The sequence below is a fragment of the Hippopotamus amphibius genome, chromosome 2 (assembly GCF_030028045.1).
Source record: "Hippopotamus amphibius kiboko isolate mHipAmp2 chromosome 2, mHipAmp2.hap2, whole genome shotgun sequence".
In the NCBI taxonomy this organism is placed as follows: domain Eukaryota; kingdom Metazoa; phylum Chordata; class Mammalia; order Artiodactyla; family Hippopotamidae; genus Hippopotamus; species Hippopotamus amphibius.
The window spans coordinates 199,723,932-199,750,157 of record NC_080187.1 but is presented as its reverse complement, the minus strand read 5'-3'; the positions used below and the strand labels follow the sequence as shown (position 1 = coordinate 199,750,157).

Below are 26,226 nucleotides of genomic sequence, written 5' to 3'. Positions count from 1 at the left end.
TCTCCTCCAGGTTCTTGCTTTATTATTTTCTCTTTTAAAAATTTCCTCCTATTTATTCAACCTCACCCTCTTCACTGTCTCCACTTTCTTACTCCATAAACACAGGTATCTTCTATCTTAAAATTAAATAGATTAAGAGTCTCTCTTGGTTCTTGGACATCTTTTCACCAGAGTGGGAATTTGCATCCCTTCACAACAAATATTTCTTAACTTGTTCCCTATACTCACTGCTTCTGCATTTTTACCTTCCATACACTTTTCAACACTTTGATGACTTAGAAAGAGAAGTGTCCTGAGAGCCACATAACCTGGTTTCTGGTTTCAATCATGCTTGTCCAAAGTTGTGGGACCTCAAGAAGTCATTTCAAGACCTGGTATTCAACTTATTCATGCATGAAATAAAGCATTTACATTGTACTAGGCACTGATCTAAGGGCTTCACACGTGTTAATTAATTTAATCCTCCCAACAACCCTAAGTGGAAGGTGCTCTTATTTTTCTCATCTTACTCTGAGGCATAGAGAGGTTGAATAGCTTGCGCAAGTTCACACAGCTGAGAGGTACAGAAACATTTCAAATCCACGAGCCTGGCTTCAGTATCTATGCTCCTAACCTCTCTCCTGGATGGCCACACTAAGGTTCTTTTGAGCTACAACCACTAAGAATTGGAATAATGACTCTAAGAAAAGAGCTCTTAATTCTGGGAACAAATCCTTCAAGATGACAAAATGTCTCCCTCCATATATGACAAACACATCTTTTCTTCACAATTTTAGACAGCGTCCTAGGAAGCAACTACCTTCTGGAAAGCAGCCAATCGTCCTGCTCTTGCTCCTGTCCTGAAGTTCACCCCTTCAGGTATAAAGCTCCAGAGAAGACAGTATTGTTCTTGAAGCTCTGCTCTCTCTCACCAAGTGTCTCTTCTCAGCTAAACAGAGACTTACTCTCTCCTAAGAAGTTCCTAGAGGTTGGTGGATGTAATGAAGTGAGGAGGACTTGGGCTAAGTCGTCAGTGGTCTGTGAGATCTAACCAGAGAGGTTCAGTGATACAAGCCAACCACGTAATCCCCCGGTCTCGGGGTAATAACAACAATGTACTTGCCCTGCCTGCCACCTAAGGCATAAGACAATATGCAGAAGAGCAAGGGGAAGGAATATAAGCCAGGGTTTGTTTTTCATAAAGCTCTCCCTTCTCTCTTACTTTTAAGCAGACAACGTTTTGGAAATAGAGTGGTTCAACCTTGAAACAGACAACCAACAGGGATTGCAGAGTATTTCAAAACCAAGTATGCATGCTGTCTTTAACGGGGAGGCATGGTTGTCGAAAGGCAGCAGGATTGACTGGATGACCTTTAGAGGTCCCTTCCGGCACGCAGCCCTCTAAACTCCCACGAACGAGGGCTGGGGAGCGGGGACAACTGCGAGGGAAATGTTGTTCACACCTGTCCCGTGTAGGACCCACCTGGTAAGAGGTGAGAGCACACTGGAGAAGGCAGGAAATGACTTGAAGTTTTCTCATTTTCCATCCTTTCTGTATCCTGGCTCCATGTGCTGGGGGTGAAGCAGCTCAGATTTCATAAACAGGGTCTGAGGAGGCAGGAGGCTCACACCGCGTGAGCTGTTTTCTTCCCTGGCTTGCCCACTTTTTATAAATCTCTTCCTCCTTTCCCTTTCTGGTTTCTTGCCCCCTTGCCTCTGGCACTGTAAAATCTTGGCAGGCCCTGGAGTTAGGTTTGTTTTGGTTGAATAAAGACTTAAATTAGGTTTCATTTTCTTGTTTCTGCCCTGAATTGGAGGAAGGGGTGTTACAGTGCTCAGCTGGCCTCTTGGGAAGCCATTACATAATTCTGCTATACCTCCAGGAAGATTTCTTATAAATAACCCTTATTTACAAAAAATCATCAAGATGTTGAGGAAAATCAGGTCATTTCACACAAGAAAGGTGAGCAAATTGAAGGAAGTGAGCCAGAGCCAAATGTGGAGGAGGACACCTCTCTGCATTTGCCCAGCCAGTTCTTTGGAACAGCCACCGTGCACTGGCTCCTTTGTCCCTTTCTCTGAACAGAAAAGCTGCCTTTCAAAAGGTTGTTGATTGCTGCGAAGATATGTCCCATAATTTATTTCTTTTAAAACGCTCGCTGAAGAAGTGACTTAGGAGATACCTGTGGGTAAATACCTGTTTATTAATTATATTTTGTTTATTAAACCATAATTAAAATAATTTTAGTATCAACAGTACTTACTAATCAGAGACTCCAAGTCCTAGGGATACATTCAGGAATGATCCCATCCAGTAGTTGCCACCTGTGCACTGGGGCTGCTGTGAGTATACAGACCCTAGGTGGTTTTGTTTCTCTTTGCACATTTTTGGTGATGGAGTAAAAAGTAATAAAGATGAAGATAAAGGAGGTTGTGTGTGTGTGTGTGTGTGTACACACTAATGCACATTTGTGAGTGAGGATGTACCAGGTAGTTTTGTTGACTAGATGACTTACTCACTGTTCAAATGAATAATTCCCAAGACACAGCAGGATTGTAGACGTGATATCATACAAAATAATGGAGAACAGAAAATAATCTGTTTCTCTCTGTCCACCACCAGCCCTACTCCCTTGAACTTCATCTGATGATAAGGAAACCACCCCCAAAAGAGTAAATTATATATAAATCTCCAATATAGAGATTTTTTCAAAAGAAAAATATCTCTCCACAGTTCCTACCAATGTCTAACAACCCACACCACCCAGAGGGTTTACAGCAGAACTAATCTGCTATAAAGTTCACTCCTCCCGATTCTGTCTTCAGGGGAGAGGCCAAGTAGCTGCTTTCCAAATATTTATATTACATTAGGTAATGGACTGTAGAAGACATAAGGGCCAAAGTGAAGAATCTTGAGCCATTAGAAAGTCTAATTCCTGGTTAGGAAATTGCCCTTTGAGAGTGAAGGTGTCTTGGTTAAACTCTTCCTCTTAAGGAAATGGACAGGCCAGGGCTAGGCTTCCAGTTTGAGTTCCACAAACTAATGTGCTGACAAGTTTGTTGGCCTCCATTTCCTCAATAGCAAATATAAGATGAATTAAAATTAAGAGAGGGAGAGAGAGAAAGGCTGGACTTGCCTATCTTTAAAGACCCCTCCTCTTTTAATGTTCTAGGGTCTCAGGAAATGTTCAAGTCCTAGAGATCTTGTCTTCTTGTAAGGAAGAAACAACGGAGGCAACTGATTACTATTCTATTGCTCGAATCTTCACATCTTTTGAGAGCTTTTAAAGAATTGTCTCATCTCCTTGGCTAAGGAAAGACACAAATGGCACCCCCTTCACCCTCTACTCCAGTGTTAGTCCCATCTATCCCAAGGGGATCCTGCAGAAACCTCTATTAATGTCTCCTCAATTGTGTCCAATAATAATGATGGTAATGATAATGATAATGTAATTATCCCATTTTATTGATGTCAAGTGCATGTTGATTACAAATGGAACAGGAAGTATTTACTTGCCTCCTGCTTCTCCAGGCTGGTTGTGAAATCAGAGCTAGGCTTTGGAGCAAGCATGAAGCCTGCACCTTTCATAATTGTAATGGGATCCAGATGTGGCTCCGTCCCACGAAGGCAAGTGATGAAAGCAGTAAATGGGTCCCATGCACATATGCTCTGCCCAGGTGGGGTCCACTTCCAGCTCCCTCTCTGGGAGCCAATATTGTTCTGCATTTCGTCCAATTAAGTCTAATGATGTAAAAAGATTAAAATGCATCCTCACAGTGGTTTACACATAGTAGGCGCTTGTTCATTTATATTTCAGGGATGGCAGAGTATCTCAAGGAAAGGAATCTGAAAGCCGCTGAACATGTGTCACTCTTAGGATGATGCTGGATGAGATGGAAATTTCTTGATATAGTGGGAGGCCAACACCACAGTGAGGGAGGAGCCTTTGAAGGGAACCACAGCAGAGTGCTAAGGACTGAGCCCCAGGGATGGTGAAGGGGACAGAAACCAAGTGTGAAGAGTTGGAGAGTCAAAGAATACAGTACTCTGGGAGCCAGGAGGTGGGAGTGTCAAGAAGGAAAGAGTGCTGTGGGCATCAGTGCTCAAAGATGTCTTTCTTGCTATGGGAAAACCTGCAGCTCTCACTCGCCCATTATATTTAGTTTCTCTGTTTGAAGGGGGTGGGATGGGATCTTCCTCTTTTCCTCTTTTATTTTCCTCAGCATTCACCATCTCTTTTTCTCTTCTACTCCCCACCCAAATTTTGAAGTGTATTTGTGCAATATTAAGTTTATTGTTTAAAAAAATCTTTATTTCCTCAGAATAAGAAAAAGTTAACATTATTTTTTTTTAAATCAAAAAAGGAAACATCAAATTTAATGTAAAAAAAGAAACCCAGAAATTGTCCAAAAAAAACAATGGAGCAAATCAACTCCTGAAAAAGTTCTGCATCTTGGTGATCACATTTATTGGAAGGGTTGGAGAAAAATAAAAATGCCATTTAGCTTAAAAATTTGTGAGTTATCTGCAAATCAACTTATTTCAGGTGTGGAAGAAATCTTGGTTATTAGTATCAAAATGTATGCCGGTTTCTCTTTTGAATATCTTCTACATTTAAAGAGGCAATCATACAAAATCTATTTTCCACACAGGATAAATTCTTTGTTTCAGCCAACTCTCAAGGGCAGGGCAACTAGCACAACACCGTCTCCCCGGACAACGAGCATCGGAATATTCCGTTTTGTTGATTTATATATCTCTTCATGTTTCTTCATCAGTTTCTATAGTTGTCACAGTTTCTTCCACATCTCCCAATATCATATTTAAATGTTGATCATAAGCATGTAACCTGCCTCGAAGCTCTCTGTCGTTTCTCATTTTCACATAGATTCGTTCATCCAGGCTGAGCCTGATGAGATCCAGGGGCTCTTCTACAGTGTTGGTGGTTTGTTGCTGGTCTACGTCGTCCGCCATCTCTCAACATGATTTTCTTAAAACTATTCAGTATTTTTTTATATTGGTTTGGCCAAAACGTTTGTTCATTTTTTTTCTATAAGATGGCTTTAGTAGTACTTAGTTGTCTTTAACTTCATTTGAAACAATTTTGTTAGATTGTATTGTGACAGCTGGTAGAGCAGTGTGCATTTTTAAAAAACTTTTCAAAAGAGTGAATTTTTGTGTAGCCAACTTAATATTGAAGATGGAAGAGAAAAAGCAACATTTTCGGCATATTATACTATATTATTTCAAGAAAGGTAAAAATGCAACTGAAACACAAAAAAAGATTTGTGCAGTATATGGAGAAGGTTCTGTGACTGATCGAATTTGTCAAAAGTGGTTTGTGAAGTTTCGTGCTGAAGATTTCTCCCTGGACAATACTCCACGGTTGGGTAGACCAGTTGAAGTTGATAGTAATCAAATCAAAACATTAATTGAGAACAATCAACAGTATACCACGTGGGAGATAGCCGACATACTCAAAATATCCAAATCGAGTGTTGAAAATCATTTGCACCAGCTTGGTTATGTTTATCGCTTTGATGTTTGGGTTCCACATAAGTTAAGCGAAAAAAACCTCTTTTCCATATTTCCATGTGTGATTCTTTACTGAAACGTAGTGAAAATGTTCCATTTTTAAAACAAATTGTGATGGGCAGTGAAAAGTGGATACTGTACAGCAATGTGGAACGGAAGAGATGGTAGGGCAAGCAAAATGAACCACCACCACCGACACCAAAGGCTGGTCTTCATCCAAAGAAGCTGATGTTGTGTATATGGTGGGATTGGAAGGGAGTCCTCTATTATGAGCTCCTTCCAGAAAACCAACTGACTAACTCCAACAGGTACTGCTCCCAGTTAGACCAACTGAAAGCAGCACTCGACAAAAAGCGTCCCGAATTAGTCAACAGAAAATGCATAATCTTCCATCAGGATAATGCAAGACCGCATGTTTCTATGATGACCAGGTAAAAACTGTTACAGCTTGGCTGGGAAGTTCTGATTCATCTGCCGTTTTCACCAGACATTGCACCTTTGGATTTCCATTTATTTCAGTCTTTACAAAATTCTCGTAATGGAAAAAATTTCAATTCCCTGGAAGACTGTAAAAGGCATCTGGAACAGTTCTTTGCTCAAAAAGATAAAATGGTTTGGGAAGATAGAATTATGAAGTTGCCTGAAAAATGGCAGAAGGTAGTAGAACAAAAGGGTGAATATGTTGTTCAATAAAGTTCTTGGTGAAAATGAAAAATATGTCTTTTATTTTTACTTAAAAACCAAAGGAACACTTTGGCCAAACCTATAAATGCCCACCTTTTCATGAAAATGGAGATAAGTTGGCATTCTTAACACCGTATAGAGACAAAACACTCCTGGAGAAAAATCAACAAAAAATTAATTATTTTTCAGAACCTAAATGAATTAACACAGTCAAGAACCTCTTTACTTATCAATTACAGAAACCCAGTTGCCAAATAGTTTAAAATAGAAATAGCTTGATTTGAAAACCACACTCTGCTGTATCTGAATTTTAAAAAATTGTAATTTTCAGTTTTGCTAGCGTTCCAGAGTATTTTAACATTGCATATGTAAATCATATGTGTGTGTTTTTATTCTATTCTGGAGGTTTATTACAATATTTGCACTATTATCAGGAAATGAAGTGATTCATATAACTGAATATTTTAACAATTGAAGCTGATTTGATCGAGTCAAATTTTTTTAATCTAAAAAAGTCTTTTTTTCCTATTATACAAACATACATGTTCACTATACAAAATTTAGAAAATACGGATAAACGAAAAGAAGAAAATAAAAACAAATCCATATTCCCATTCTTCATAAATTACTTATTAAAAATATATTTATATATTTAGTAATATTTAGGGTGACACTTTGGAAAGGAGTGCTAAAGAGTCAGCCCCCAAGACAGTAGGCGTAAGTGGGGCTGTCCTAGCCTGACCAGCACACATGACCACCCTAGTTGTCAAACATCTACTATGCCCCAGATTCTTGTGGGTGCCACGGTGACAGCAGTGAGCAAAAGGACAAAACTCTTTGCTCTCATGGAGCTTATATTCTAGTGTTAATATCGATCACAGTTAACATCAGGTATGTATTCTTCTAATCATAAATATGGACATGTTTTTTTCTTTAAGTAAAAATATTGTGTATTTCATCATTTTAATGAAAATTTTTAAAAGTGTACAGTATACCCTCCTGACTTCTTATATAGAGGACCCTCACAGTCATAGTACACTTTCTAAGGAGGCAATGCTGGAAAGAATACTAAACCAGGAGACCTTGCCCAGGGCTCCTGCTCATTGTTCTACTCACCAGCCATGAGACTGTCCTGATCATTTCCCTTCTTTGGTCTCAGCTTCTTCATATGCAAAATTCAGACAAAATTTAGACATATGTTCTGCCCAGGTGCAACCCACTTCCAGCTCCCTCTCTGTGAGCCAATATTGTTCTGCATTTCCTCCAATTAACTCTGATGATGTAAAAATATTAAAATGCATCCCCCATGGCACCAAGGCACCTTGAAATTGTAAAATCTGTGACTCCATAGTTCTGTGATTTCCTTCTAATTATGTAGGCCAAATTTGGTTAAGTGGGGAAAATTCTCTGATTTTTCTGACAAAACTTGGAAGAAAGAAAAATTTTTCTGCGTTGTTATACTTTATTTTTTTTGTTATACTTTATAATGTGATGAACATAATAATTACTTGATGGACATGTTAATATTTTGCATATATTTCTGTGATAAATATATTAAGGAGTCATTTCCCAAAGTGATTGTCAAATGCATGAAAGAAAAGCTATTTCTTAAATTATTCAATAGGATAACTTTTTTGGTAAAACAATCCACAATATCAGATGTTGATTCAGCTCCTGAACTTTGAGGAAAGCCATATTCTTCTCAAAAGTCAGCACAAGATCTTTTTCTGCTTCTGGAAGTATTGAAGAGATCCAATGACATCTTTGCTTGTGGTGTTTTAATCTAGATGCTAGTAAACATGTTCCTTTCTAATGAGTGTTAGCAGACAGAGTAAAGTTCCACATTCTGTTCGTTTGTCCATGTTTTTTCCTGTGGCTCATATGTTGGTAAAAGTGAAGAGACACTGGATTCTGTAGGATTTGGTAGATTGTAGGTCCATTTGCAACCACATTAAAAGTACTTTGAGGTAAATTCAATGAGCAGATTTACAGTTATTTAACAATAAACTTTTTCTTTGAATTTAATGAGACAATTTTACAGTGTCTATATAGTTTATAGTACTAAATTAAATCAGTTCTAAACCTGTAAGAACCATCAGCATAACCATATGCATATATTTCAATATTCCTCAAATTATCATATGCAGTCATAAGTAAAAATAAATGACTTCCTGTAGAACCGTTTTAACTGTTCATTTAAAATAATGCTATAATCTGCCTGGTTCTCAACCACTTATATAATGTGTTTATCAGGAGTCCATTCATAGTCTGCCTTTCGTGTAGGAAGGCCTGTAATTCTCCAGTGAGGAACTGGCTGTCAATCCTGACAGGGTCCTGGCAGGAAACTAGAGGAGGGAGGTGGGGAACTAGGCTGTGCAGGCACCGTGGAATGTGCAGGCACCATGGAATGTGCAGGAATGACAGCCTGGTGGCACTGGGTCTTTTGATTTTTAAAGAGGAGCCAGAAGCGTGAGAATGAGAAAAATTTAACGCCAGCTAACTTTTTAATACATTGTATGATCTCCCCCCAACCCACCCCCCACCCCCTAATCTATGGTCCAGAATCAGCCAGTGGGCTGCTGGGTGATGACAGCTGGGCAGCAATGTGAGGAGCCAGAGCAGTAGAAATCAACAGAAATGGAGCGATTGTAATACTGGCTGTGCGGGGAGTATCGGGCTCATGTGATGGTGCATAGAGAATGAGGGGTTTAAAGGCAGAAGCATATTTGCAGTTGCCCTGGGTTGAAAGAGAAGGACTCAACAGGTAGAGAGAGAAAGAAGTTTGTTTGCTGAGACAGTTGATGCTCAGGCATGAAGATGAAGGCAAGTCAGTGCAATAGGTGCCTCTGTCCTTTGGCTGAAGTTTCATGTAACACAGTGATGTGGGGCAAAGGTGTAGTTAGGCACTTTCTAGGTTAAGTAGCGGAGGAGGGAGATGACTGATGAATGAAAGGACACGGCCTGGAGGCTGTGGGTCTGAGGGACTTGCAGCACCACTCTGAGGAGACTTCTGGAACGAGCTAAGAAAGAGTTGGGTGGAGCCGGGGTGGGGGGGTGGGGGTTGCTGCCGAAAAAGCAGGAAATAAATACCAAGAGAGCTTTGTAATCATTTTGGAAGCTTTGTGATTTCTCCATGCTTATTGCTCTTGTTACCACCCCTGCCCATGTTCTTGTAATGATTAGATGAAATACCCATAAAAAGAAAGGAGAGCTCATGCATGTTTATTTTGAGGACCAGCAGAAGGAAGCTGGGAACCATGTGGACTCTAGGTAACTTTTCCTTTGGGATTGGGCAGAGACATCCATAAAAAGAGAGGAAAGCAGGCTGAGTCTCTGGAAATTTGGGAAAGGAAAGTTTGCCTGAAGAACCAACCTGGGAAGGAGAGCAGAGCCCAGCACTGTGCTCGTTGAAAGCTAGAATGGCCCCCTCCCATCTGGCACTGCCAGACTCAATACAGGACACCCAGTTAAACTTGAATTTCAAATGAATCACACAAAAATTTTAGCATAAGTATGTCCCATGCAATATTTGAGACATACTTACACAAAGAAATTTTTTGTTGCTTATCTGAAATTCAAACCTAATTGAGCATCTTGTATTTTTACTTGTTAAATCTGGCAAGCCTGCCTCCAGTTTTTGCTAACCCTCCAGCCTCACTGCACCACAGTGTGTTCAGGGGCTGTGTAAGCCCCATCCAGGAGGGGATGGTGACCCACAAAGCAGCCAGGTAGATCTGAATTAAACCCGCTACCAAAGGGCTGTGGGCCTAGGGACAAAGTCCCTACCTGGGTATAGGAGGTATCATACTTCAGATATTGGAGTCAGACACTCATTTCCCCACCTCCTACCAGCTTTGTGATCCTTAGCAAGTTATACGCTATCTCTGAGATTTAGTTTTTTCACCTTTAAAATGGAGGAGATACCTCCTACTAGTGTAATGCAAATATTAAATGAGATGATATAGTAATATTCCAAGCAGGGTACCCAGATAAATTGCTTGATATAATGGTAGGGGCAGTTCTTATTATTCTGCTCATGAGGTACGTTTCTTTTTAAATCACACTCCATGGGTAATGCCCCATCAGGAAAACCCAGCCGACTGGACATTCCAAGGCTAATCTTGTTCCCTTGATGTTCCTGGGGATTTGTTATCAGACATTGGGAGGGAGGGATAAGCTCATGCTATTCTTCTCAGAAAGAACTGTAACTCAAGATCTGCTTGTCCACAGCCTGGTTGTTGCTCTGAAGCAGAGCCAGGCAAACACCCTACTCCTCCCTCCAGATAGACAAGGGAGAGATTCAAACCATCACTGTGTCTCACAGCTATAGCATCTCAAGAAATCAGTGCAGGCACACTCATGGCTAAATCTAACACTGAGCTGGGAGGGTAGGTAGCCTGCTTCCTCCTAACATTCCTCTAATAAACTCAGATTCCCCCAAATTAAGTGTGTTGCCAAGGAATTTCAAGGCACACAAAGGTGAAGCTTGGCATTTGCAAAGAAGAAATTAGTTTTAGCTTCTTTTACTTAGATCTGTTCATCTCTGTCTAAACCATTGTTACAAAAAATATAAAAATTACCAGAGTTTCAGCTACATTTCTTTGGCTCAGATTTTAGTGGGGAAAAAAGAGATGTGTTTGGAGATGGAAGGCAGTCAGCCACAGGCAGGGTGATGGGAGTCATCTAAGATGCTTAGACTCTAGTCCTATGTTTCATCTGCAGCATATTAAGGAAATCCAGTTGTTGCAACCTTTTCTTCCTTTCTCATGTATAAGGAGGGAATGGCTGGAGTGATCATCAAAAATGTAGAAACAACAGAATTTGAGTAATACTAATACTTTATTTCTCTCTGGAAGGCCATGTCACAGAGTAGCAGTGTTGCAGAAGGGGCCTCACAAGGCCTTTTCTTGACTTTGCTCCATGAGATCTTGAGCAAAACCCAATCTCTCAGAGCTTCTCCTCTCTCATCTATAAAATAAAATCAAAACAATCTCCATTCTCCCTGCCACAGTGGTTATGGTGAGGGTCAAATGAGATAATGTATGTGAAGTGTTGATATGCCCTAGAACTCCGTCCTCAACCCTCTTTTTCTCGTTTGCTAGTCCCAGCACGTCAACTGTCAGCAGTGCCATGATGGACTGCTGAATGACTGATTGACTGGCCATATTTCTCAGTACCTAACAAGCCTGTCTTCTTGCGTTTTCCAAAGTTATCTTATGGCCAATAAACCCAAAACTGAACCCACACCCCTACCCAGACCTGCTTCACATGCTGTGATGCTTACAAGGTTCAGCCTAACTGATGGGTCTTGACCAGACCTAGTGCCCACTATACTGCTGGGTGCCTTTCCCACACCAGACCTCTCTAGTCTCCCCCAGGACGACCCTGGACAGTCATTCCCTTAAAAATACTCAGACTCCTATGAAAGTGACACTTCGACTGAGAAGATGGAACTGAAATTCTGCCTCTTGTTTCATGAAAGAAAAAAGGTTCTGGATTTGAGGACAACTAATTAAAAATGGACAGGCTGAGTAAAACTTCATGGGTCCTCCCACACTAATGTCTTACATTCCATGTGATAAGGGACAGAGAGCTGATGCTAAACATAGAAATCTGTTATACACTTGAGTTCTAACTGCCTAACTGGGGTGAGCAGAGCCAGCCAGAAGATTGCTACTTGAGGAAGAGAATGTAAAATGTCTGAGGCAGGGACTCTGTCTGTTTAATTCCCCTTACCTAAAGCAATGTGAAGAGCACAGTAAAAGATTGCAAAATATTTTTTTAAATTAATTAGTTTATTTATTGGCTGTGTTGGATCTTCGTTGCTGGCTTCGCGCAGGCTTTCTCTAGTTGCAGTGAGCAGGGGCTACTCTTTGTTGCAGTGTGCGAGCTTATTGTGGTGGCTTCTCTTGTTGTGGAGCACGGCTCTAGGCACGTGGGCTTCAATAGTTGCAGCACGTGGGCTCAGTAGTTGTGGCACACGGGCTTAGTTGCTCCGCAGCATGTGGGATCTTACTGGACCGGGGCTCAAAGTAAAATATTTTTGAATGAATAGAGGAGTGAAATGTTTTCAAAGAGGATCACTAGGTTCATGAGCAATGTTGCAGGTTTGGTTTTCATGAAGGTTGCATCCCATCCTCCAATTCATAACAGAGCTGGTGGTCTTCTCATCGGCTGCATAAATATTTTTTTTTTATTTGCATAAATATTTTAATCATTTTGAAAATTACTCTCAAACTTCTGCATAAACTCTGAATTCTATTGTTGGACAGTTTTCAAGGTTAAAATCCCCCCACACTAAGTCATATAATTTTCATTTCTTAATGTTTATATTCTGTGTTTTATGTAGAGTTTGTTCAAAGATAATGGCAACAGGTTATTCTTTGCCTCCCCAGAAAATAATCAAGAGCCAGCAGGCAAACTGAATCTTGGCATCTGTATTGAGAGGAGAGAAATATTTTTCCTAATGTTATGAATGTTAAATTGTAGAGCAAGTTGCTTTATCGGAAGCCCTTGACAAAACATACGCTTTGTTATCATTGGTACAGGCTAACTGGATATGAATTGTGCCTGAAGAAAGGATGCCAGGGAAGGTAAATACATGGCAAACATGGTGCTACTACTACTTTTCACACCCATAGTAGTCATCACTAATTGATTGCAGCCGTCTTCCTACTAAGCTCAGATAATCCTACAATCCTTTTGTTAACACTGTGCTTCAGGTAGCCATAACCAGTTGATCACAGAGTGGCATGTGAGATTTATCCTTTTCACACATATTTATTTAGTTCTGGCTATATGCCTGGTACTGGAGATTTGCAGTGGATAAAACAGGCAAAAATGTCTATCCTCTTAATGGACTGAAGAGCTTAACATTACAGCGAGGGGAAGGAGGGGAGTCAGTAATTAAGTAAAATATGCAGTTTATTCAATGCTAGTAAGTACAGTGGAGAAAATATACCAGGTAAGGGGGTTAGAGAACATTGGGAAGAGAGAGGTTACATTGTTAAATAGGGTAGCCATAGCTGTTTTAGTTATCTTTTTCTGAGTAACAATTTTGTGGCTTGAGACCACAAACATTTATTATTTCACAATTTTTGTGAGTCATGAATTCACTAGCAGCTTAGCTGGGTGGTTCTGGGTTGGAATCTTTAATGAAGTTGCAATCAAGATGTCAGCTGTGCTGCAGTCATCTGAATGCTTGAATGGACTGAAGAATCCACTTCCAAGATACCTTACTCTCAGGGCTATTGGCAGGAGGTGTCAGTTATTTGCTGGCTTTGGCAAGAGACCTCAGTTCTTCACCATATGGGCCTCTCCATAGAACTGCTTGTGTCTCCTCTCAACGGGGCAACTGGCTTCCCCCAGAGTAAGTGACCCGAGAGGGCAAGATGTAAGCCACAGTGTCTTCTGTAACCTAGCCTTGGAAGTCACATTCTGTCATTTCTGCCTTAATCTATTGGTTACATGACCCAGTCTTATTCACTGCGGAAGGGGACTATGCCACAGCATGAGGCAGGGAAGCAGCTATCACTGGCACCATCTTGGAGCCTGGATGTCACACCAGGGAAGACTGAAAAGGGAAACTTGAAGGAGTTGAGAGATTAAATCTGGAGATAACAGGAGGGAGGGGCAGAAACCTCCAGGCAGTGAGAATAACAAATATAAAGACTCTGATGCAGGGACCTGCTTGGTGTAATTAAAAAATAGTGAGCAGGCCAGGATGCCTGGAGTGTAAGTGGGAGGGTGGTAGGAGTTGAGATCAGAGCCGTAACAAAGCTGGATCATGGGAGACCTTGTAGCTATTATAAGGATTTTGGTTTTACCCAGTGTTCTAGTTATCTTTGCTATGTGACAAGCCACCCGAAAACTTAGTATCACAGAGCAGTCATTTTATGATGCATGTGTGGGTCAGGAATTTGGACAGGGCATAGTGAGGAGGGCTTGTCTGTGTTCTGTGATGTTTGCACAATGTTTATTGCACTTTGAATCTGGGAAGACTCCAAGGCTGATCTGGCCTTGAAAGTTACTTTTATCACGTTTGCCATAGTCATAAGCCTGTCCAGATTCAAGGCAGAGAAAACAAATCCCATTTCTCTGAAGTCATATTATAAGAAGAGCATGTAGGATAGGAAATACAATTGCAGAATTAATTCTCTTTGGAGAATATAATCTGCCACAGTCTGTGCAATGAGAAACTGTTGCATTATTTTGAGCAGAGCAGTAACATGAGCTGACTCACATTTAAACAGGATCTTTCTGGTTGCTATGTTGAGAACAGACTGAAAAGGGTATGAGACTAATTAATAAGCTATTACAATAATAAAAGCCAGGAGATGGTGAGGGCTTGGATGAGGGGGTAGCAGTGAATGTGGTGATGAGTGAAATGAGGAAGGTGGCAGGTAAAGTAGTTTCATTGGGGTTTTTGTTGACCTTCATACAGGAGCTCACTTTCAGTCGTATGAAGTTTGGATTACAGTTCAAGGGAGAAAAAGTATGTTGGAGGTATAAATGCTATACTATAGATATTGAAACCTATAAAATTGAATGAGATCATCAAGAAGAGTAGATAGACAGGAGAGGAATTTCAGGAACTGAGCCCAGAGACACACCAATATTGGGATGTCAGGGAGATCAGGAGGTCCTAGCATTAGAGACTGAAGAGGAATGGCCAGTGAGGTAAGGAAATACGGTGCCCTGGCAGCCAATGAAGAGAGGTTTTCAAGGAGTTGGGGGTAAACAACTTGTTAGCCATTGACTCATCAAGGAAGATGAGAACTGAGAATTCCCATTGGATCAATCAACATAGAAATCATTGCTTACTTTAAGGGAACAATTTTAGTGGAGTAGTGGGGTGAGTGCCTGATTGGAGGGGATCCAAGAAGGAATGGCAGGAGAGAAATTGGAGATAGCAACCATGGTGGTGTTGTTTGAGGAATTTGAGGAATTTTGCTGTAAAGGGAAGGAGAGAAGTAGCTAGAGAGGGAAACGTGTCAGGAGAAATAGCTATTTACGATCCAGATTGTCATTCATATTAAGAGTAAGAGTAGAGAAAGAGGTTAGGAGCAGAGGCTCTGGAATCAGGTTTCCTCATTTTGAATGCTGGCTCTACATCTTGCTACTTGTGTAAACTTGAGCAAGGCGCTCAACCTATCTATGCCTCAGTTTCTTTACCTGCTGCATGGAGATTACAATAGTACCTCCTAATAAGGTTGTAAAAAGTAAGTTGCTTCACACAGTGTTTGAAACAGTTCTTGCCATGTGGTGGCCACTCAAATAAGTGGAAGCTATGTTGATGACGGTGATGATGCTGAGGCGATGGACCAGCCACATTTCCACACCTCTCAGTGGCACCTGCAGCACTGGAGGAGAGAATCTTAAAGCACCACTGATATGGAAGTTTGCTGGCGCAGTCATCATTCCCCATGTTGGATGTGGTTGACCTAGAAATGAGCTGGAAACTGAGCCCCGTGATGAGCTAGAGAGATGAGGCTGGGTGCTGGCCACTGGCAGCTCTGCTGGTGGATCCATCTAATGCTGAAGACATACATTCATTCATTCATTCATTTATTTATATATCAGGCGCTGCTCAAGGGACAATAGTTTCATGGCAGAACGTTTGTATCTCCTCATTTCCCGAGGATTCTCCCTGAAATGAGGGATTTGAGTCTCTTCTCTTTTGTCTTAGCTAGCGTAGTAGATGCTCATTGTAAGATTCAGAAACAACTTTTTCTTGAAAAAGAAAATCCAGTTATAATTTTATCTGATGGCCTTTAGCAAGTGTGGATTCCTCAAGTGAAAGGGCATTGAGGCAGAAAAGAGTCAATAGTTCCCATCAAAAAAATCTTAACTTCCTGAGAGATTTTTTAAAATTATTGTTGGATTCCTATTGAATTCATCTCAGAAAACTTTTCAAAGTTGCAATAGTTATTTTTAAACAAATATCTCTCCCACTTCCATTTCTTAACGTGGATTCTTCACTTCAGTGATTATAAACTTAAATCAATGAATGTAAGCTTTTTTTTTTTTTACTAATAAAAAAAAAATCACCATACAATTTGTCACCCAAACTGGGACCCTTTTGATTGAAAGAGAACACCTTTAATAATTATACAAGGACAATAGAAGTAAAGTGGGTTTGTCCTGGGTAATCAGAACATATCCACGGGATATCAGAATCATTAGAACCTCCAAATTATACACAGCCAATTTTCAGGAGGAAGAAGAGCTTCCCATTGAAAGAAATTGTATATTGAATATAACTCAACTAAGTTTTCGTTGATTTAGGACCTCAAGATCATTAAAAAAAATCATTTAAGAAATCGTTGAAAAGACCTTTGGTTAATAGTCACAATTCTTCCTTTTCTGAGAATCCTGAACAAGTATTCAGACTTCAGATGTTTTAGAGGAGTAGGCTAATGTTTAGAGGACTAGTTGGCCCCCAGGGGCCCATGTCCCTCTAAACATTAACAATATCCTCATTCTGGCCCTGAATTTGTAGCCACCCAGAACCACATAGGTACTAACACAAGGAGGTGAATTACCAGGACCTAGGTGCTCTCCATCAATAAGAAGAATGTGGGTGCTTCCTGTTTCAGGACCACCCTGACTTCAGTGTATTTACCATTGAGATAGATTTTCTCTCTCTGACTTTCAACCTCCCGGATCAACTGAGCAAAGCCTGGCTCATGATGGGAAGGTTTGCAGGGATATACAACCTCATCCTAATCAAACATGTCTTTCTCCTATTGTCATTATAAAGTCATTCAGCTAGTGAAATAGCTCTGCTATGTACAAAGGTTCATTGGGGATGCCTGCTCCATCATAATGCCATTGTGATTGGACCTGGCTACTTCTAAGCCTGGTCTAGGCTGTTTTGGACCTATAGTTACTGCATTTCCTTTTAGGCTAAAGCAGAGAAAGATGGTTTGAGAGCTCAGAGGCAGAGTCATCCACATGAAATAGGACAGAGTATTAACAATATTAGATTGAAAAGTTCCAAAACAATTAAGGGTATCCACTGATTCCTGGATTTCACTGGACACTATTAATAGCTCATTCCCCATGTCTTTGCTGTGACAGTTCCACATCATTAAGATCCTCTGGAAAGGAAAGGAAACAAATTCACCTGGTGTGGCGTCAACATTTCAACCATTGAAATTCTCTTCAAATCTTTGCATATTCCAACCTACCTGGATCTGACCTATCCAGAAAATCATCTAAAGCAGTGCTCTTCAAAGTGTTGTGGTCCACATACCTCAAAATCTCTTGGGCTACTTGTTTTTTTAAAAAGTGCAATTTCTAGGATCCTACTGAATCAGAATCTTTGGCAGTGGTGCTCAGCAATACATTTTGCATGAGCTCTTTAAATGATTCTTACAAATGATTCTCACATATATTAACGTTGAACAGCCATTAATCTAGAGCTAGAGCAGTAGTCCTCAACCTCGGCTGGACATGAGTCACCCGGAGAACTTCGAAACTCCCAAACGCCTAGGCCACTCTCCAGTGCAATCAAATCAAAATGTCTGAGGGTGAGATCCAACTATTGAAAGTTTCCCAGGTGATTCCAATGTACAACCAAGACTGAGAACTACTCCAATAGAGCCATCATTCTCAGAAGATTTTAAGGCTTCCCTATCGAAGGGGGTTGTACCTAGGAATTTAACTGCAGTCAAGACCAAATATCCTGTATGACTGTGGCAACTGAGGGTTGTGTAGGCCAGTGTTACTCAACACTGCAGACCACCATCAGTCCATGAACTTTTTTATTACTGGCCCTCAAGGTGCTTGTACAAAATCATATGAAACAATTATATTATTAAAGTTTTTGTAGCAAGAATTTCCTTATGGAGTAAACAGTGCATTGATAAATATTCTGATGCAAGCTTCTTACCTCATCGTGGATCAGTAACGAATAGTTTGTGAACAGACACTTGGAACAGAGTTGGTCCAGGCCAGGTACCCAGGCATGAAGGTACCACCACAAGGGTCCCATGGCAATGCATTCCAGCCACTGACTCCTAGAGCAGCTGAGGCCAACCTGGTAACTGAACCCCACCAGAGAAAGTGGGCTGCATTCTCAGAATGCTGATGCACTGTCCACAAGGACAGTGTGCTGAACACAAAGAAAGGCTCAGCTGAGATCTTTCAGGAAGCCCAAACACAAGGTGACAGCCTTGGTGAAGATGCTCTAACCCAAACTTGTGAACCAGGTACTCCTAGCTCATCACCCAGCACAGACAACAGAGAGTGGGCAAAATGCCTGAGCAAGAGCCAGAAGACCCCATGAGTGGTTTCAAGGCCTTAGAGCACAGAAAGAAAGCCTAAGTCATGGCTCTTTCAGGTGTAAGAGACAGAAAATCAACATAATCCTACTTAATACAGAAAGAAAATTTATTAGCTCATGTCAGGCTCTTCCCACATAGTGGCAAATCGGGTCACCAGCAGCATCAGGCTGACACTCTCCCAGCCTAGCAATGGCAGTAGGATAACAGCCGTGCCTCATATAGTTTCAGCAAAAGGACTAGAACTAACCCTCATTGAGCCCAACTAGGTTATGTTCCCATCTCTAAATCAATCATCATGACTTCAGTTAGATATATCTAAGTCATGTGGCCATCACTGGATGTGGGAGATGTGGTAAGTTTCACCTGAACCACATGGATTGGGAGTGAATGAGAGGTGAATCCATCAAAAAAAAATTGGTGAGCTCCTAGCAATAGAAGGCAGAATGGATGCTGGGCAGGCAAAAGAAACAGGTGTCCCCTATAAAAGCTCAGAATCACCAGCTGTGTATGCTGCAAAGCGGCCTGAGCCCACGTTCCAGCACCAACATGCCTCCACCCCAGCCAGCCTCACCAGTTTGCAGAGCCGTGGAGGCACTCAGGGCGGTGCCCATGCCAAGGAATTATGGCACACACTTCTGTCCCCCATTTGCTTTGGGACATCATCAAAATAGCCTTTTTTAGGGATTTATTCTTCTTGTTGCTTCTCTTTATTCCAAGCACAATGATCTGGTTTCCTTTATTCACTCACCCATTCTTAAATTCATTAGACAAACATACTGAGTGCTGATGCTGCTGATGGTTGGAGATACACAGATAGACAAGGCACACTACCCTCTTTCAATACTTGCTGCCTTAGTAATTCCTCATGGATGCGATTTCCTTTTCTGAGTTCCTCTCTCCTCCCTGTCCTGGAGCAGAAACCCAGGGGGGAAATTGAAAGCTTCATAGGGGGTCTCTATACTAAGAATGTGAAAAATTCTGTCACTAGATTCTCTTCAGCCAAAAATGAGAATAATTTGCCTCTATGCTCTTAAAGAAAATCCCTTCCCATAGGCTTTTCAGGGAAATCTAACCCAGATCTGTATATGTTGATTCCTTCTCAGGATTGCTTAGCCAAGCATGACTTTATAACTGCCTCCTAAAAGAAATTTCAGAAATTGCACTGAAAAAGGTCCACATTCTTAGACAAAATGTGGCATTTTAAATTCTAGACCCATGCAGGATCTGAGGACAAAGATTCTTTTTGGACAACTTGGTCCAAATTTCTGTATTTGACTTGAGATGCCGCAAAGCCAGCAGTGGAATCACTTAAGGAGCAGACAGTGGAGACTGTAACCTGGGGAGTGGTCCCACCTCTACCTCTGCCATGGAGGGAAGCAGGAGCAGGGGGTGGAAAGTGAGTCTGCGCTGGCTGCTGCAGAAGTCAGGGGAGGCATTGCTAGGATCAGAAACCCCACTCCTTTCTGTTTACGAATTTGGCTATAGGCAGGGGACTGCACTAGAAAAGGGGTCCCTGGGAATTAGTTCTGGGGGAGTTAGTACCTCCAGTCCCACAGTGATCTAGCTGAAATCACTTTGATCAAAGCCAGTGCCCCAAGCGCTTTTCACTGTCAGAGAGTCCCAGTTTGCGTTAAGTCCTAAAATGCCGTTCTCATCAGCCTCCAGCGTAAACTTCTTCAGTGTGAGCCATGTGGCGAGTGCATGTCTGCATCCATCCCAGCACCTCGAACCAAGGTTACCCTAAGTTAGGTACCCAGGAGCTGTGGGTGGGGTAAATGAGTGAAGACATGAATTTAGTTTAGCCTATAGAAATTCACAAAACAACGTGAGTTCCTTCACAGCTTGCCTGCTCACTTAGGCTGTGTATTTGGGGATTCGTCTTGTCACATCTGCCTACCCTCCGAACTCCTCAGAAAGCAAAAATGTGATGTCAGAAGGCTAGGACACCACCAGGGGTGAGATGTGCTGTAACTCACAGGTGGCAGCAGTGATCCAGTCAGAATGTGCACAAGGCAAGAGGTGGAAACCCCAGCGTGGGGGACCTGGTGCTGCTAAGGAGGAGCCCCCTCAGTTAGGGGGATACCAGTTACAGGCAGCTGAGGAAGAAACAACCTCTGGGCTCTAGAGAGGGTGGTTTTGTAAAGGGTGTATATGTGTGGGGGTGTGAGGTGGAAGGTTGTGCAGATGTGAGGGAAAACCAGAGAGAATTACTGTAAAAAAAAAAAAAAAAAATCTTTAAGTAGCAAAATCAGCAGCTGGACCAGATTAGCTGTTCCCTTCTCTTTCCTAATTTTGGACTTGGGAAGAAAATGTGCAAAATAATTCCTGTTTTGGAGAAAAGTAGAGAAGGAGGCCAGTTTGGGGGTTGGGGAGGGAGCAAGGGCAGTGGGACTGTGGATCAGATCAGAGAAGCAGAGAGAACTGAGGGGCTGCGCAGATGGAGGGCTCTGCTCCTTCTGGGAACATGGGAACACCAATGCTGCTCTCTCTTCCTCCCCAGGGAACATGGGAGACGAGGTCTCTGCTCAGATATGGAGCAAACATAAGGCAAATGCTCACAGCTATAAAAGGGGACATCGACAGTAACACAATAATAGTGGGAGACTTGAACACCCCACTTATATCAATGGACAGATCATCCAAACAGAAAATAAATAAAGACACACAAGCTTTAAATGACACATTAGACCATCTCGACTTAATTGATATTTATAGGACATTCCATCCAAAAACGACAGACTACACTTTCTTCTCAAGTGCACACGGAACATTTTCCAGGATAGATCACATCTTGGGTCACAAATCAAACCTCGGCAAATTCAAGAAAATTGAAATCATATCAAGCATCTTCTCAGACCACAACGCCATGAGACTAGATATCAATTACAGGAAAAAAACTGCAAAAAATACAGATATGGAGCAAAACCTGTGGGACAAATGCCAAATTTGTGGTTTTCACAGGGTGTCGGCTGAGGCCAGGCAGAGACCTGATGGCCAGAAAGACACCTCAAGGCCACAGCTGAGGTGCAGGGCTGGGAGGCAATCTCACGGGCCTTTCTGCTGTCTCCAGTCTCCTTTCTCTGCCGTTAAGTGCACAATGTTTTCCTGCATTGATCTTGACTCGTCGAAATCTCTCAGTTTCCCAAGTGAGAGATTCAGTATGTGACTTGTAAGAAGAGCATGGGTGCTCCCCCCAACAGGAATACACCTCTGTGGCAATGTTTCAGACGTCTCTGATGGGATAAATGAGGGAAGCATTTCAGGGATGACAAAGCCTTGAAATTCTTCTACACTTCTGGCGGGAGTGTAAATTGGTCAAACACTTTTGAGTCTGTTGACAGTATCAACTAAAACACATACCCTACAACCCACCAATTCCACTCCTGCCAAAGAGGAGTAAGTGTGTATATGCTCACCAAAAGACACGTACCAAAATATTCAAAGCAGCGTTCTTTACAATAGTCCCAAATTGGAAACTACCCATTAAACAGGAAGATTTGTTATATAAATAATTCTAGATTCACATTCTGAGACTGAATCATCGACAACCATCAGCAACAATATGGCTGAATCTCCCAAATGCAATAATGGGCCAAAGAACCCAGGCACAAAGGATCCAAATTTCTCAGTCCATTTATACAAAGCACGAAACAGGTGAAACCTGCAGATGCTGTTAGAAGTTGGGATAACGGCGACCCTGGGAGGAGAGTATTGACTGGAAGGGCTTGCTGGGGAACTGATTGCAATCTCAGTGCTAATTACATAGGTGTGGGGAGAATGTAAAATTTCAAAGAGCTGTTCATTTAGATGTGCACTTTTCTGAATATTTGTTATATTTCAATTTTTAAAAATGTTAAGGCCTCCAACCCCTTTGCTGTATGTGTGAATAGCTGGGCTTAAGGCAGGCTCCAGGTACAAAGTTGTTTCCTAGATTGAGTTGGAGCTGACTCGCTGCCACTGCACCCCCTTAGCCTGGTTCTACCCTTGGCAGGTCACAGATTTGTGTAGTCCCCTTGTACCTTCTTGTCCCCCTGAGTATTTGTTTCTGGACTAAGCATATCCCCTTCTTTAATTCCCTTCAATGGGACAGCGTTTGTATTCTAGAACTGTCAGGTGTAGAGACAACTGCCCTCTTTGGGTGAGCCCTTAAATTGATCTTGTGGGTGGGTCAGAGTTTTTTGTTTGTTTTTTATGTTCCCTCATTTCTTACTGGAGACAGTGCTTCAGCTTCCAGCCCTCCACCAAAGGTGAGAATACTTTGATCAACCAAGAAGTCATGGACCCCCAGCTGTCTCAGCTCGTTAGAACAAAGTCGGGACCCAGAGGGGCTGGTCCCGAACCTACAGCCAAGCTTCAAGGCTGGGCCTGGAAACCAGTTTATGGGCGGGAGTGAGAGGGGGTAATTTTGACCCTTTGCAGTCCTTTCTGTGGCGCTCACACTGTCATACCTCATTGAATTAGGGGCTGGTGCCTCTCCACGTTCTCATTCACTGACGTGATCATAATTCCTGCACCAGGAGTGGCTTTTCACAGAAATGCTATGACCATGGCCCAGGAAAAGGCACACAGAGCCCAGTGCGATGGCCCAGAGGGTGGGTTAGGCCCATCTGCTTCCCAGAAAAAGGAAAAATGATTAATATCTTAGTGAACATCAGCAAGGTCTTCAGACTCAAGAAGGGAATTTGACCAGTAGTTTCTTGTAATAATATCCACGTTCACCATTGTGGCTGTCCTCTTCTGATAATGCAGATTGGAATGACTTGATTTCTGACATGATAAGAACAACTGATTTCTCATGGCTCTACTCTGTTTTAGTCTCAGTCATAAAGTCACTTAAAACATACCTAAGCTGACATTTTCTTTTTCTTTCTTTCTTTCTCTCTTTCTTTCTTTCTCTCTTTCTTTCTTAAGACAATGCAACTTATTTATATAGAACTCTACCTAACAAGAATGAAAATACAGCTCGGGCATATTAACAATAGGACACTTTGCTAGACAGATAAGACAATGCCCATGAAGAGAAATTGCACTTTGGTAACTCTTTATTGTTGTAGATTTTGTTAAATAACCATCACCAGGATGAGCTAGGTAATTTGCAGTGCCCAGTGCAACGTGATAATGTGGATTCCCCTCATTAAAAAAATTATTATGATTTCAAGATGGTGATAGCAAAACATTAAACCAAGCCTGGGGCCCTGTGTGACTGCAGAGGTCGTGTACAGTCTGTGTAGGGGGCCCTGGGTGCAGAAAGACTATGTGGAGGATGTCCCTTTACGGTTGGGAACCTGTCAAGGATGTTGATAGTTTACATGATAATGGAGAACCTGGTTAATGTGTAAGAAATGAGCAAACAACAAAAAAAGTAAGAGGATTGAAAGTGAAGAGGTAACCGTATCATTATTTGCAGATAATATGAAATTCCTGGGAAAACTAATATAATCAAAAGAATAAAACTATTAGTGCTAATAAGATAGTTCTGCAAGTTGACCAGATACAAGATCAGATTAAGAAGAGTATAAACAAGTTGAAGGAATAGAAGTGGAGCATGGACTTGTCAGGGAATCTAATCTCTTAGAGCTGTTGCCATCTTGTAGCAGGAGTTGGAGTGGAGGGAGGGGTCTTGCTCCTTTGCATCCCCTCCTGAGAGAGGGCTTCAGTGTGATCCTTGGAAAATGGCTTTGTATCGCCTGGAGTTTAGGGCACTTTTACACTGGATCTGCAGAGGGCTGATGGATCCCCGGACAAGAAGCTGAGTGTCTTCAGATGCAAGGCCAAGTCAGAGCAGAAGGCTGAAAGGGGAGGACACTGCCCTCTTTCTGGTGCCACAGAAAACACAGAATAGTGGGGGAAAGGGTGCAAAGTGCAATAGGAATGTTTTGCTTGGTGTCATTCAAATAGAGAGTCAGTAAAGGACCACCAGGATACAGAGAGGTATTTTACATAGAAAGTTCTGTGTGGAGTAGATCCTGATAAGGAGCGGAAGGGATTTGATGCTACTTCAAGTCTGGAGTTTTAAATGTTCTGTTCACAAGTAAGACTGTTGAGTCAGAAATCCAAGACTTAATCCCCAGCTCTGCCACTTGTCTGCTCTGTGAATTTATGCAAATCCTTTAACCTCTACAAGCAAGGGTTTCCCCCTCTGTGGGTTTAATGTTATTCTCACTAAAACATCTACCTCCCAGGATTATGGTGACAAATAATCTAATAATTACCTCCAATAATTATAGCATGGGGGTGATGTATGTACATAATATATGTAATCATAAAGCATCTTTATTTTTGGTTGCCTTTACTCCTTTAAATGTATTCTCTGGGACTAGTATTTCTCTGCTGCTGGATCAAATTTAGGACAAGTCTCTTGAGTTTTGTGGTCCCTCTCAGGTAATAAAAGCAATCTCAGCTCAATAATTCATATTTTCAGTCCAGTGAAAAATTAAACTTTACACTTCATCCGCAGTTTTGGCTTCTGCACGTTCACAGCTTGGGCCTGCAGGCGCGCCTGCTGCATTGGACCAATGTGCTAAGTGTGAGTTCTTGAGCTCTGATCCTGCCTCCTCAACCTTGTTAATCATGGTTTCTCACCCCTCTAGGATCAAAGTGTGGGAGGAAGTAGAAAAAGGTGGCAGGAAAGTTCTTACTTGTCTGACATTGTGGGAACCTAGAAGTAGGGCTCTCTGGTCTCAGTGGTTCCTGTGGGGACAACTTTGGAGGTTCTTCAGAGACAACCCCTCTCCCCTGCCCCCATAACTGGGGAGAGCGTCTCGAATTTTTCTGTTAAGTATAACACGTGCTATAAATTTTTGTATATCATCTTCATTAAATTAAGGCAGCTCTCTCTAGGTTCTAAACAAGTTTTTAAAAAATCATAAATAGATTAGTGCATTTTCTGGTGACTTGAGATATCATGTGTTTTCTTTTGCTTATTCTATTAATGAGGAAAATTACATTCATAAAATTTCTGATGTTAAACCATCCTCATAGGTTTTGGATAAACTCTTAATCATGATGCATTTTTTAATAATTCAGATTCTGATTTGGTAAGCTAAAATTTTATTTTGATTTTCACATTAATGTTCCTAAGTGACATGGACCTATTATTTCCTTCTTTTCTATTACTTTTATCTGGTTTAGTAATCAATGCTATACTGATCTCATAAAATTAGTGGGGCAGATTTTTCTCTGTTTTTGTTTCCTGGTATAATCTGTTTAAGATTAGAATTAACTGTTTCTGGAGAGTTTGATGGAACTCACCTGTAAAAAAACAAGCTTGGCCTGGATTTCTGGGGAAGAAGAGATGATTAACTCTGGTTTTAATCTCTCTAAAACTTACTAGTCAACTAAAATTCCCTATTTTTTTTTTCTTGTGCTATTATTGGTATCTTGTGTTTTCTTGAGTACCAACATATTTTACTGAATTTTAATATATATGAGCACACAGCTTTTCACAATACCTTTTAAAATGTTTTATTGAGATATAATTTACATACCATAATATTCACCCTTTTTAAAGTGTATGATTGAGTGGTTATTTACAGAGTTGTGCCACCATCAGCACTAATTTTAGAACATTTTCATTATCCCAGAAAAAATCCTGTGACCATTAGCAATTATACCCCATTCTCTTCCACCCACCTAGCCCCTGGCAACCATTAATTTACTTTCTGTCTCTATGGATTTTCCTGTTCTAAACATTTCATATAAATGGAATCATACAATAACTGGCCTTTTATGTCTGGC

General features: G+C 41.3%; 1 pseudogene; it reads right to left on the bottom strand.

The window, feature by feature from the left end:
• Window positions 1-4,570: 4,570 nt before the first annotated feature.
• On the bottom strand, window positions 4,571-4,955 carry LOC130846517 (U6 snRNA-associated Sm-like protein LSm3; annotated as a pseudogene).
• Between the last annotated feature and the right edge of the window lie 21,271 nt (window positions 4,956-26,226).